This window comes from Stegodyphus dumicola, chromosome X1 (assembly GCF_044657685.1).
Source record: "Stegodyphus dumicola isolate Sdum_Otavi_A_Nest chromosome X1, ASM4465768v1".
Lineage (NCBI taxonomy): Eukaryota > Metazoa > Arthropoda > Arachnida > Araneae > Eresidae > Stegodyphus > Stegodyphus dumicola.
Genome location: NC_140780.1, coordinates 94467217 through 94481698, shown reverse-complemented (window position 1 = coordinate 94481698; position 14482 = coordinate 94467217). Strand labels below are relative to the sequence as shown.

Sequence of the window (14482 nt, the reverse complement as noted above, 5' to 3'; positions counted from 1 at the left end):
AGTTTTATGAGCCAAGATCGAATATCTTCTCCTCTCCTTATCAAATACCTCTTATAAATGTATCTGTGAAATTTACGTTATTGATTACTTCTGAAATCTTACATGGGTAAACTTATTGAGCGGATTGGAATGTTTCTTTCTTCTAGGGTGACAGGCACTGATTGTGTGTTTTTCTGCAAATGAAATGTGGATATGTGCCATATTATCTTAGAAATGGCTTCACCGAGGACATTTCTGAGGAGGCTGAAGACAGAATTATAGGTCAGAGAATATAAAATGTTCCATTCCCCTAAATGTGCTTTAATCTTTTAAAAACTTGTTACATAATTTTGCCTTCACAAACTTTTCAGTAAATATTTTTAAATATGCACTTTGTAATACTAATATATAATAAATACGAATTTGCATCATGCTGAAAATTGTGTGCAGTTTCTTTTTATAACTACACTGTAGTGTAATTCAAGGCAAACAAAATACGATGTTGCTAGTATCCAAAATGTATTTTTGATTTTGTTAAGAAAAGGCATTATTTTCCAAAAATTAAGGCCAGCAAAAATTCCCTTTAACCATAAGAATCTGTATCCAAACATATAAAATTTTTCAAGAATGTCTGTTGGAGTGTTAGTTTAACACAGAATTAAGAATGTATTTTACAGTTATGTTCAGGGTAACTCATGAAAAGGCAAATAATAAACTATCTTAGGCTGTAGTATGCTTGCAAGCAGAAAGCGTAAAATAGTATAAGATGTGAACCCATTATTTTAGAGCAACGAGAACATACCAAGCTGTATAATCATCTATACAAATTCTCGAAACAAGTTTTAAATAAAATATACTTAAAAAAGCTGTAGAGTTATTAGGCTATTTTGAAGCAAGAGATGTGAAAAATGTGCAGTGCTCTCGCCGGGACTAGAACCTGGACCTCTGTGCTACTGGTACACCACGAAGGCATGCTGGAAGGAAGGAGAAAATACCTTTTATAAACTAAACTAAACTCAGGGCGCAACAGCCCTATTGGGCCACCGGTTGCAGTGCCCCGAAATCTCCTTTCTTGACATTAGGCTCCGGAGTGCATCAGCATATGCCCTGGACAAGTGGTCAGCTTGTCACGGGACCTCCAGTGTTTTATCCCCAAGCGAACGTGGTACTCATTTTATCGACCCACTCAAGGGATGAAAGGCTGAGTATACTTTGCCCAGCCCGGGGATCGAATCTCGGACCTGTGATGCAGCTGCTCGACACGCCAGCCATTGTGCCACAGGGCTTAAATGGCTTTTATACTCTCTCTTTTAAAGGACGACTGGGGATTAGGGGAAACCAATCGCCAAATCCTGGTTGTGACGAATTATTGTCCACCATCTTATAGTTCGGGCGCCATTTGTAGAGTCATTAGGTTATTTTGAAACAGGAGATGTGAAAAATATGCAATGCCATCCCCGGGATGCGAACCTGGACCTCTCGAATACGCGCTGAGTGTGCTACCATTACACCACGAAGGTATGCTGGAAAGCGGGAGAAAATACTTAGTAGAGCTTTCAGAATCTGCATAAGCTAAGAGGAAACTACAATTTAAAAATTTTTTTCTTTGGCTTCTTTATGAATTTTCATGAATTAAGAGTTTAAATACTACTTGAAACTTTTGCCATAAGACTATTTAATCAATTATGATTATGTTTCTTGATTTAATTGAGCTGTTTGTATTGAAACAAGAAATAATTTTACCACATTCCTGTTGATTTTATTGTATAATAGATGAATTAGAAATACTGGCTGATATAAATAAATAATCTTAATGTACATACAACTAAATAAATGCCTTTGCAAAAGTTAAGAAGGGGAAGTGCTGTTCTTATTTTATAAATTCTTGCATATACATAAAGATTTGGTCAATGCAAAATACTGTGTAAGCTCTGCATAGTATTCATTAAAAGAGGCTTTTGTACTAACGTAGTTTTCTGTCATCGATCTTTTAATTTTTTCAGCATACTATGACATGTAAAGATTCAATTTCTGGATGAGAAAAAATAACATTATTCCACATAAAGATACATGATTCGGAGGGGGGGGGGAAGAGGCTATAAGGAAAAGTAAAGATTATTCAGAAAAGCCTCTTTAAGTCTTCTCTTCATTTTCGAAATAACTTAGTTTGAATATCATATAACATTTAAAACAAAGGGCATGAAGTAGATAAAAAATTTCTTTTGTGTTAAGAATTATTCTTAAGTGCAAGAAAACGGTGGGTTCTCAAAAACTGTTAAATAAACTTATATGAATTCATGTGTGGTGATGCATGGCATCATAACATGTATAGAGAATAAAGAAATCCAAATATGTATGGATATAATTCAAAAGCTATGTCAATAAATAATCAAATTTAATACATGACAGTGAAATTTAAGAAAAAAATATCTTGGAAACAAAGGCAAACTTTTGACATTGATAGGAAGTGCGATTTTCCTTAACTCAACACATATCACAGCCGATTTCAGGTTCTCATTAGGATTAGAATTAAAATTTAAGAGAGTAAGTCCAAGTGAGTATATGGTATTCAACGCATCGAGCTGTGTGAGAAGAATTGTAGGGTGCACAAGCTTTCCCAGCGTAGTCTGATATACTCTGTATTGGATTTAAATCACATGATGTTTAGTTGCGGATATTATTCTTTCGGTGTTTTTGATTTCGAAAAATTTATCAACCACTTTCCTTGAAGTAGAAAGTACATTATTATTTACGGTAAGAAAATTCCAAATGGCCGTCTAAAAGCTTTATTCAGGATTATTAAGATTTCATCACGACATCTTTCTAGAGACAGAAATTTCCTATAGAAATTTATGCAGAGCAATACATCTGTCTATATCATTGTTCAGCTCCATGCCATTACATCTATACAGCTGTAACTATTATATTTCCTAATGCTGGAATATTTTCTGTTCGTGCCTCCTGTTATAAACGTAGTTAGAACAGCAATAAAATAGAACTGAACTGACATTACACTAAATTAGAATAGACATTAAACTGGACCTATAGTCAGAACTGGAGACAATACGAGCTCATAACAGTAGGCTCGAAATCCGGAGCTTTCTGTACACGAATCCAGGCAACCTTCTTTTGATGTTGCTGCCTTTCTTATTAATTAAGTACAATTTACCAAGATGCAAACCTTCCAGTGGCAGCTTCAAATTCTAAACTTGGATTGCTGGATGTTGTTTCTTTTTTTTTCGGAGGGGTGGGAGGGAGACTTTGGATTTGGATACCATTGTTGACATCACCGTAGAGCTGCTTGCACGCATCGCAATAGCTGGCAGGGTAGTTAGAAACATGCCCGGAATATCTAGAATATTTCTTGCCCCGGAGACACGACGGCCTGTACTACAATTCGTGGAGGACCCTTCGACAACCTTCTTTGACCTCTGTTAGTTTTGTGAATGTACACTGCTCAAAAAAAAAAAAAAAAAAAAAAAAAAAAAAAAAAAAAAAATGGGACAGTGCTATATCTCCCGTTCTACTGGGGCGATTGACAAAATTCAAACTACGTTTTTCATGTCTCGAAAGCGCGACTTAGGATATATATTAGATTTATATATAGTACTATTCTAACATAGGTATTTTGACACAAAATCGGACTTTTTCTGAAATAACATACCAATTTTTTTACATATTTCGATTCTACGACTCAAATTATGCCAGAATACCAAGTTTTGTAAAAATCGTACGATTAGTTTTTAAAATATTAGCTCTCAAAATTTTAGCTCCTCAATGTTAATTGAATTTGGCAAATATTTATTAATATCTCTTTTTTTATTAAACTTTTTTGATTTTTTCTCTCACATTTCGAAATTTTGGTTCATTCCAAATAAAATTTACCCATTTTTTGCGTTTTATTTTTTTAATTTTTATTTTTAAATAATTTCTATAGATTTTTCGAAAAACATTTTGAATTATAACCTATAAAATGTTTACCATCATCTTAAAGTAGGTGTATTTTTAAGCATATCTGCAAAAAATTAGACTTTTTTACTCAAAATTTTCTAAGATATACACGAATTTACATAATTTCGCGTTTTGAAATTTGGCACCTTTTTTTTGAGCGATAATAACGCCAAATGTGGTCTATGGATTTTTGTTACACTGAATTGCCACAGCTATTTTTAACCTTAAACTTCAAGTAAAATTTTACGGAGAATTAATTATGTATATGACATTTTTTCCCTCAATGATGCGTAATAAATATTTATTAATACTATATGAAAGGCTATTTTTTTAAATTATAGATGATATTATTCAAATTTTTAACTATTTTTTTTAAATTTCTCTCGTATCTTTTCTTTTTTTAAAAAATTTAAGAGTAAGTTTTTGTAAGAGTAAATTTTTACCTTCGGCGTTTTATCGTCTGCTACTTTACTTCGTTTAAATCGAATTGTCTAAAACTGAGAATTTTCGTTTGATATTTATTTGAATTTTATGACATTAACTGCATAATTTATTTCTAAACAAACTGTTGCTTTTGAAGTTGCTGAAAGAGCGGCTGATACTATTATCCATATTTTTAAGGCACAATATATTTTTATAGAAACATAATATTTAGAATAATCATTTTTTATAAAAGTTAAATTATGATATAAACATACAACCCTCTAGAGACTGAATTAATGGAAGTTCAATGGTTATGTAGAAATGATCTGCAGCTACTTAATGGCTGGAGAAGTCAGCAGATTCTGTGGACAAGTAAGAATAATTATATAAACGACACCAACATTCTGGATTCAATAAACAACGAGGATACGATGTTTACTAAATGAATTAAGAAGTTTTAAAACATAAAAAATCAACTCATTTTTTTCCTAAAATGTATTTTTGTGCGTAGCGTATTTTCATTATATCCTTAAAATTCTAATTTAGAATGTAATTGTCAAGAACTGAATCCTAATCATCAGTAATATAATAAGTAATTATTGCTGTTATTAATAAATCCTTCTTATAAAGTAATTGCAAATATTTCAAAAAACTTTCTGTCTGAATGCAAACATTTTTCTATGCAAATATTTTAAATTTTATATTAATCAAGATTGCACACCATATTACTTATTTCCACTTCAATTCTTACCGTCAGTTCTAGTAGAATTTACAAATCAATTATATTTAATTAAGGATTGGATTGGATTATTTAATTATGGCAAAGCACACGAGGGCTATCTGCCTAAAGGGAGGGATGCCTTCGTGGAGGACTTTTTAAGGGAAACTGGCTCGTATACACGTTACACATGGGGAAAACCACGAAACTGCCCATGCGGCCAGCCCGTTCGCGGGATTCGAAACTCGAACCGAACTACCAGTGTTCAGCGTCTTTACCGCTCGGCTGTTGGTGGGCTATTTAATTAAGGAATGACCATCTAAGTTAAGAAACAGCGTACCGTAACAACATTTCAATTATTGGTTCCGTATCTTTCATGTTACTCCCGATTGGCTAGCTACAGGATTTTTAATGAGTATTCGGATTTTACTAGTAACTTCACTTGGAAATCGCGCTTAAACTAGGTTAGTTGGTTATTTGAACATAGAAAGAACATGGGAGCTATTTGATTAAGATGCTTTCATAGAGAATCTTTGTAAAGAGAACCTAAAAACTACGAAAACCAACCATGCAGCCTGGGTTAGACTGAGCAGCAAACAATTAGTATTTAACAATATTTTCTTTTTCAAATGCTAGGCAACTGATGAGGCTCCAATTAAATCTCCAATTTAATATTTTATTTGTAAATATTTAAAATATTGTTGTATTCTTTGACACTAAAAGCAGAATTTAAGTTTTGTTAAATCGTTAGTAAACTACCAAGCCGTAGTGCAAATGAATATTCAATTTCTTTGGCAATAATTGTATTCACTTAATATTCTTGGAATATGAGCTAAAGAAGGAACGTTCTCGGAAGATTAAAGAAGTGTTTAAATCCAGTGATATTAGGTTTGTCTTACAAGCTCAGGATCAAAACGATTCTGCAATTGCCCGAGTAGTTGACTTGTAAATGGATGTGAATTAAGCAGATGACTTTTAATCTTACGTTATTCAGCCAGAAAACGTATTCCAAATGTTTTGTATTGCATGACAATGCATCTTTTCATTATTCAATAACCAGTCGGAGAACCGCTTGTGTTCGGAAAATAAGTATGTAATATATTCAATCGTCCTGCATGTTCTTCAAATTTGTCTTCTTGTGATTTTTTTTCTTTCTCAAAAACTAAAGTTGCCTCTCAAAGGAAAGTTTTTTGACATTGAAGAGACAAAATTAATATGACATCTACTTTTAGAGGCATGTGAAAAACAGATCTCTACAAACCTTCTCTTCCATTACATGTTGTGCAGTCAGACAAAGAGTTACATCAGCGTAAATTCTATAATCTATTTTTATTCCACTCTGATTACTTTATTAACATACAGTGAATATATACTAAATCTTTAACTTTAGCTTAAGTAATTCGGAATTTTTGACGGAATTGTTGTCGGAACTAGGACTTAGAAGATAAGTCAAATTCAATATTTCGATAACCCAGTAAATTCAAGTTCGAAATTTCAATATTTTATTTTCGGAGGGAGGGGAAATGTTTTCAGTTTTGGTCCATTATACTAAGTATATTTGCTTCGATTTTTTATTTTTCCATAAAAGCGAAAATTTTACGCATGCTATACATATAACGCATAGCTTCAAATTAAAATTTAATAATATACAGAGTGGTTATAATTAAAGTTCCACATTGAAACGGTCATAAAAGGAAAACTACTGGATCAAATGTTATCAAACTTGGAAATCGTGTAAAGGAGGTCATGGGAATTTATTTTCCGCGAAAAAAAGGAAGTTCGAAACCTCACCACCAGGGAGAAAAATGGCGCTGTATGCAATATTGTTAAACGAAATATGGGTCGGAGTCCAACTTAACCTTTTCTTAAACGGGTTTAATATGTTGTATACCCTTAAGAAACTTTGAAGTAGGCAAATTATTATTTAAAGACGTTAAATTCGATAAATTTCGAGTGCGCCATCCCTGTAAGTGAGAATTTCGTCCGTGAAAACCAAGAATTAGCGATTAGAAAATGTGAGATCGCAAATCACTCTCACAAGTGCGTACAATCTGGAAATCGTTTTCTTACAGATCGCTAATTTGTAATTTTTTAAGCCTGAATTCGGCACTAAAACATGAAGATACTGATTCAAAACGCTTTTAATCGATTTGGGCCAAAGAAATCTCTCATGTTATCTATGTAGTTCCATTGCATTCTCCTACTGCATTCGATTGCGTAACAGTCATTTCACACCGTTTACTCTTGAATGACAGCTAGTTTTATAACTGAACCATTTTTTTCTGAAGAGCAGTCGACAGCTGGACCACTGCGATTGCAGTTCCTTAGAGCCAATATTAAAATGTTTCGTGATACATGAACTGCAGTAACGTGGCATTTTAGATACTACGATTTTTATGCAGGGCTGGGCACCACCTCAAGAGTGTCGCATAGTTACTTAGGCAACATTTCACAAATGAACGTCTTATAGGCCAACACTTCCCCTCTTCCCACCAGACCTCAACCTCTGTGACTTTTGTCTATGAGGTTATCTCAAAAGCACTGTTTATGGTGATAATCTAAACAATTTGGCAGAAATGAAAAATGTGATACACTGATAACATTCCTCCTGATATGCTATGTGTAACGTGTATACGAGCCAGTTTCCCTTAAAAAGTCCTCCACGAAGACATCCCTCTCTTAAGGCAGATAGCCCTCGAGTGCTTTGCCGTAATCTAATAAACCAAACCAAAACCAAACCTGATATGCTAAGAGCTGCTGTTGAGAATGCAGTAACATGATTTAACTTGCTTTCGGAAAATGCTGGACGCTACATTGAACATGCTTTGTAACACGTTTCGGAAAATATTAAACATATTTTAAACAGATGTTTTCGTGTCTTATTTCATTTAACAATATTGTATACAGCGCCATTTTTCCCTGATGGTGAGTTTTTGAACTCTTTTTTTTTTACGCCGAAAATAAATTCTCGTAACCTCCTTTACACGATTCCCAAGTTTGATAACATTTGGTCCGGTAGTTTTCCTTTTATGACCATTTCAAAGTGGAACTTTAATAATAACCACCATGTAAAATAAGCTTTAAAAGTCTGACAGTTTGGTTCAAGTCCCACCTTTAAAAAGTATATATATAAATATAAATTTTTATATTAATTCTCTTAGAAAGCATGTTTTAAAAAGCTAATTTTTTCTCTCGCGTTATAGATTGTATAAAAAAAACATGATCTTTAATATGATTTAGATTGTTTCAGCCGATATAAGAATCGGGTTACTCTGTGGTACAGAATAAACCCTGCTGGACTGTTTTATTTCTTTGTCATTTAGCAAAAATCTTTTAATTAAATTATTTATCCTTTGGACTTCGCTTTAAACTTTATTTATAGCTAAAATGACTAAAAAATGAAAAGCTGTCTTTAGCTGAAACGCAATTCATATAATTGATATTTTAAAAAATTGACAAGAATGCAAAATGTATGGAAATCCACCAGTCGAAAAATCTTAATTTTCTTGTGTGAGCACTGAAAATAACTGTAGAAGGAAAGAAGAAAATTAGGGAGAAAAGTAAGCAAAAATTTGCAGGGAAATTTGGCTGTCAGACGTACCAAGATGTTCAAAAAGCTGGACGCTTTCGAATATACTTTCAGGATACTTCAAAGAATTTAGGTGTTCAAAGAGAAAACACTTGGACGAGTACACCAGCAAATACCATCAATTGAGCTTGTGTTAACAGAAAAGACAAAACGATATCATTGCAGATTAAAGTGAAGAGCGACTGGTTTTAAACTATATGGTTGTGTAAATTACGTTATAGAACATCATATCGTATCATAAATGGTGAATCCCATGATTTCCTCAGTCGAATTATTTGAAGATTCAGGAGTTTATCCAGTGATGTATGTGGATGTCACTTAAAGATGTTTTTTTTCCCTTCCTGATGAACTAGCGGCCGAGCGGTAAAGTCGCTGAACACTGGTAGTTTGGTCCGAGGTTCGAATCCCGCGAACGGGCTGGCTGCATAGGCGTTTTCGTGGTTTTCCCCAAGTGTAACGTGTATGCGAGCCAGTTTCCCTTAGAAAGTTCTCCAGGAAGGCATCCCTCCCCTTAGGCAGATAGCCGTAGTGTGCTTTGTCATAATAAAAAAAACCAAAACCTTTTGATGAAACCAGTCTTTCCTTTCATCTCATAGCTTCAAAATGTTTAGCCTCTAAAGACTGATAAAGGCTCTGACGAAATACTTCGTGAAGAACTTTCTAAGGGAAACCAGCTGTCATACGCGGTACACATGAGAAAATCCACGAAAACGCCCATGCAACCAGCCCGTTTACCGGGGTTCGAACCCCGGAGTGAACTACCAGTGTTCAGCAACTTTACCGCTCGGCCGTTTGTGGGCCTTTATGAAATGGAAGGCGATAACTTTATTTAAAATGATTGTCAGAAATACCAAAATGTTTCGAAATGTTGGATACTTTTCAATATACTTTCAGAATGCTTAAAGAAACAGAGAAGAAAAATAAATTTTTTCGTAAAATTTAGTATTCGTATTTTTTTAAATTTAAAACTTTTCAATCTTATGATATTTGATTCTTGCGATTTCAAAAATAAAATATTTGACTAAAATATGAATAACATTTTAAGAAACCAAATGTAGGATAAAATTGTGTAAAGCAATGGGCACAATGATAAAACTGTTTAAAGCAGTGTATGCAAGTCATCCTAAGTTAAAATATCGGTTATACATCTCTCTTATTTATATATTTTTTTTTCTGAACGGAACATTGAAAGGCGTGTAAAACTGTGCTTTACTGTATTTTCTCTTTTAATATAGTATGCAGTTTTCAAACGCATCGTAGTCTGGGTTACAAAGTATTCTTCCGAAAAAAACGCAGTTCAAATAAATAAAATCAAATTCTGGAAAATTGATATTAATAAATATATTTAAAATGCTCAGTTCGAAGGAATAAATAGAAAATTTTAAAACAATTATCTGAAGAGACAATGCAACACAAACAATTAAAATAAAAGTATAAAAATTTAAAAATGACCTAAAATAATAGCTATGACGAAAAATATATATAAAGAAAACTATTTGAAAAAAAAAAAAATAAAAATAAACGCTGAACTTTTATTTACGCAGTTCGAATAGGTAAATAGAAATTTTTAAAACAGTTATTCGGAAAAAAAAAAAAAAAAAAAAAAAAAAAAAACCATGCTACTTAAACAATTAAAATGAAATTCGAAAAGAAAAAATTACTTAAAATAATAAGTTATAATGAAAAATATAATATAAAGAATATTATTTGGAAAAAAGGAACGATGGTGACTTTTTTTCCTAAGGAAACTAGGTTGCCATATATTAAGAAGTTCGCCAAGTGAAGTATTCTTGGCGCAAACTGACAAAAAAGTGCCAACATAAATTTGTGAATTTCTCCGTAAATTTCGCTCCAAATTTTACAAAATTTCATATTTAGGCGTAATTTGAGTCCTAGAATCGAAATATGTAAAAAAATTGGTATGTTATTTCAGAAAAAGTCCAATTTTGTGTCAAAATACCTATGTTAGAATAGTGCTATATATAAATCTAATATATATCCTAAGTCGCGCTTTCGAGACATGAAGAACGCAATTTGAATTTTGTCAATCGGCCCAGTAGATCGGGAGATATAGGACTGTCCCATTTTTTTTTTTTTTTTTTTTTTTTTTTTTTTTTTGAGCAGTGTACATTTATTATTAAATCATATATTCACTTAGGTGAAGTCTTTTCATTTTTGATATTTTCTATATACACTACCGCATGCACATGTCATTTCCGACCCTGCAATGCTGTGTGTTGCCGAGTTGTCCGAACATTAATTATCCTACCAAAAGCTTATAATTATCTAGTGCTGATACACCTTGTAAATGCATATCTTAACAAATGTGATATTTTTTAAAAGCCTTTTGCATTTTATTAATTGAAATTAAGTTTCTATATTATGAACATACTTTCCCGTTCTTCGAAAGGTTAATAACGAGTTAAGAAATTGCTTACTTGGGATTTTCGTTGTAGAGATAAAACTTTTAATGCATAAAAATCTCATATTTTTCTCGAAAGGTATCATGTGCTGTAAATTATCATAGTTGTTATTAAATTCATTTCTTAAACTCTAATCGTTAATCTACGAAAACCATTCAAGTGATATTTAGGTGTGCAATCTTTTTTAAACAACCACCTGTGCAGATGTAGCTCAAAAGGGACGCACGAGCTTTATTTTCTTAAGTTTTGCCTTATGCGTGGGTTTTTTAGTTATAAAATTTCTTATTGTAAGGTGGAGTATTTGAAAGTAGTTAATTATCTAGCAGTCGGAAAGTTCAGTAATTCTGAAATCTAAAAACTTTCTTACATGAACCGCATAGAGCAGAAATTTCAATAAATTAATCATAATTCTTAATAAATTTGTAGAGTAAGTATACCTACAGTATTCAACCAAATTTCAAAGAAGAATATCGGTCATATGTAGAACATAATGGAGTAAACTACCTTACAAAAGTGCAAGTATATTATCTTCTAAATGCACAAATTCAATAGCTGTTTAGTTAGTTTATGGATTGGAAGCGTAATTTGTAAATTGGAACCTTGTTCTCCTGAACTGGTCAGACAATAAAAGTTTTTCAATTGGAAGCTTGCTTTCCTGAAGTGGTTAGCCAAAGGGATACTTTTCGGCCCATTCTTGCGCCTTTCTTTAAAAGATAAATATTCATTCAATATTTTTTTCTATAAAGGAACATACCATTTTATACTGAAATGCCATCATGCCTTTATTTAATTCATTTGCTTAGTATATTATGTTTAAAAAGCATAAAATATGCATTTTATTAATTTTAAGGGAAAGCATGCTTCTAAATCATTATTTTTCAGTTTTCTATAGCAGTTCAATTGCTTTAGTTTAAAATAGTTCCAGTAGGGGGACCAGATGGACACTACTGAATAAGGCTAGACTGAACTAAATTAGGTTAATAGCTGATAATAAATGTTTTTTAAAAGTGTTCATATAATATTAGAACATTTTTTTTTTCAATTTTCCTCCATAGTGTATCTACCTCATTCATGCTCAATAGAGTTCATATTCTGCAGACTTTGTCGACCAAAATTAAAATTTATAGGGCTAAAATTCTGGGGAGTTATATAGTTAATGCATTTGTTTCTCCATTTTAAAGATAATCATCGAGTTGAAACATAGCACGCTTTATCATCCATGAATTAGATTAATGGTAAAGCACACACAGTTGTCTGCTTAGGAGATGGGATGCTTTCATTTAGAACTTTCTCGGAAGCATGCTCATATTTACGTTGCACGTGAGAAGACCCATGGCAACCTCTTATATCCAACCAATTCACATTCCGTGCATAGAAGCCGGAGCTAATTACTACTGATTTGCTTCTTTTAGCCCCGAATCAGTTGGATGGTCTGGCCAAAATTATGAATTGTATGGACAATTACATGGGATTTTTTGTGGTTTTCCTCATGTGTAACGTGAATACGGGCCAGATTCTCTTGAAAATTTCTCCTCCAAGAAGACAATCGTCCTCTTAGGCAAATAGCCTTTGTAAGCTAAGCCAAACTATAAGTAATTCCCATTAATCCAAGAAGGCATCCCTTCTTATATTTGCACGCAACTTCTGTCATTGTTTCGTGATCTTTTTTACTAACTTAATGGAGAAGACTAAACATGTATAATCACAATTTAATTAAAGTTTTTTCTTAGTCTATCTGGAGGATTTTATGTCAATTAACTAGTTGTTATGATTTGAACTTTTCTTTTTCCTTAGTCCTAATAAGAATGAAAATTAGTTGTTAAGTACTTAAGCAGAAGTTGTGAATGTTTTAGAGACTCTGGCAGCCTCGCGTTGCTGTTGCGTATTGCCGCCAGTCCTGCTAATGTCATTCCGGCTTTAGCATCTCGCTAGCCGACATTTAAAATACGCCCCGTTAATTATCTTAAGCAGCTTAAGTAGTCTATAGTGTGTGAAATTTCAGATTGCGTTACCTGCAGTTGGTTACCTACAATTCTCAGACTACATTACCTACAACAGATGCAGCACTCCTGCGAATAATTGCGAATAATATCTCATTTAAACCTCTTTCATTATTTAAACTCATTTCATTTGCATTTCTCATTGAGTTGACGGAGAGGAGAAGTGAAGGAAAGAGTTAACGTAAGAAATTATATGTTTAATTAATATAAACTTTACCACATATGCGTTTGAGAGATCATAGTAGCATAGTAGTAAGCGACAAACTTTTTTTGTCTTTCCGATTTTAAAATTCTTGTTACGAAAACAGCGAAGAGTTGACACTTCAGTTGGAACGACATGTAGTAAAACATTTCCAAAGAATATCGTAAAGTTTTAAGGTATTCATATCTTGAGTAAAACTTCAGAAGGAAATTATAAGTTTTGTTATTGGAAGGAAAAAAATATAATTAATGGAAGCTAAATATTTGGTGAATAGTGGAATTAGTTACTAATAGAATAGAATGACAATCGAGTTTTGATTGTTTCTCATAGAATATGTCGTTTATTACAATTTTTTAAAAAGCTTTGTGTCAGCAATAAAAGAAAAAATATCTATTCAATAGCAATAATCTGTTAACAGCAATCTTAGATAACTGAGCTCATGAATGAGAGCAGATTTTGAAATATTCTAAAATATATACTCAAGAAATTTAGATTAGTGAAAACAAAGTGAAAAAGAAAAGAAAATGTTGCTTTGTGCTTAAGAATTGAACTAACAGAGACAAAAAACCTCTACTACTCAAACTGGAAAGGAACAGGAGATAAATGTTTTGAGTTCGAAAAGGTAATGACAGTTTCAAAAGCATTCGCTATTGATAAATTATTAGTTAAATTCCATTCTGTAGTTCATATTGTTTGTATATCTCCTACTAAAGGCATAAATCTTGCCTAGAACATTTTTTTATTTGGTCCTTCAACTGTGTTATCAAGTATATTAGGAAACGTTTTGGGTTGTAGATAAGATGATCTCCTGAGCTGTTCGAAATCAACAAATAATCTGAATAGCTCAGTACACGACAGAACGGTTACGATATACAGTTAATGTTCATCAACCCTTTTCGTTATGATTTAGATCTATACTGCCACTTCTCCTTTCGTTAGCCTTCACCGTAATGCAAATGAGTAGGCGTATTTAAGTTGGAACAAAGATGTTTGGCAACGACGTTCGCAGTTTGCGCGTTCTTTCATCCAGCTTTGCTAAGTTAGTTTCAGGTATTAGAAAATTTTTTAGCCAAAGTTAAATCGCTCACTTAAAAGTTTGGAGCCGACGCTTAGTTAAACCAGCTTTTGTAGACTCCAGCTGAAAGTTCTTTAATTTGTAAATTCAAATTCCCGATCTCTACATTCGCAAGTGACAGA

The 14482-nt window shown here is 32.8% G+C and overlaps 1 protein-coding gene across 9 annotated transcripts in view; it reads left to right on the top strand.

Annotated features, from left to right (window-relative positions):
- The window catches only part of LOC118187421 (uncharacterized), a 136432-nt gene that overhangs the window by 51315 nt on the left and 70635 nt on the right, over nucleotides 1-14482 (top strand). For 7 of the 9 annotated variants that reach the window (XM_085808627.1, XM_085808634.1, XM_085808632.1 and 4 more), the window contains exon 4: nucleotides 147-261. The exons of the other annotated variants lie outside the window; for them this stretch is intronic. The gene's annotated coding sequence lies outside the window, so the exon portion shown is untranslated. The remainder of the gene's footprint in view (nucleotides 1-146; nucleotides 262-14482) is intronic. 9 annotated transcript variants of the gene reach the window in all.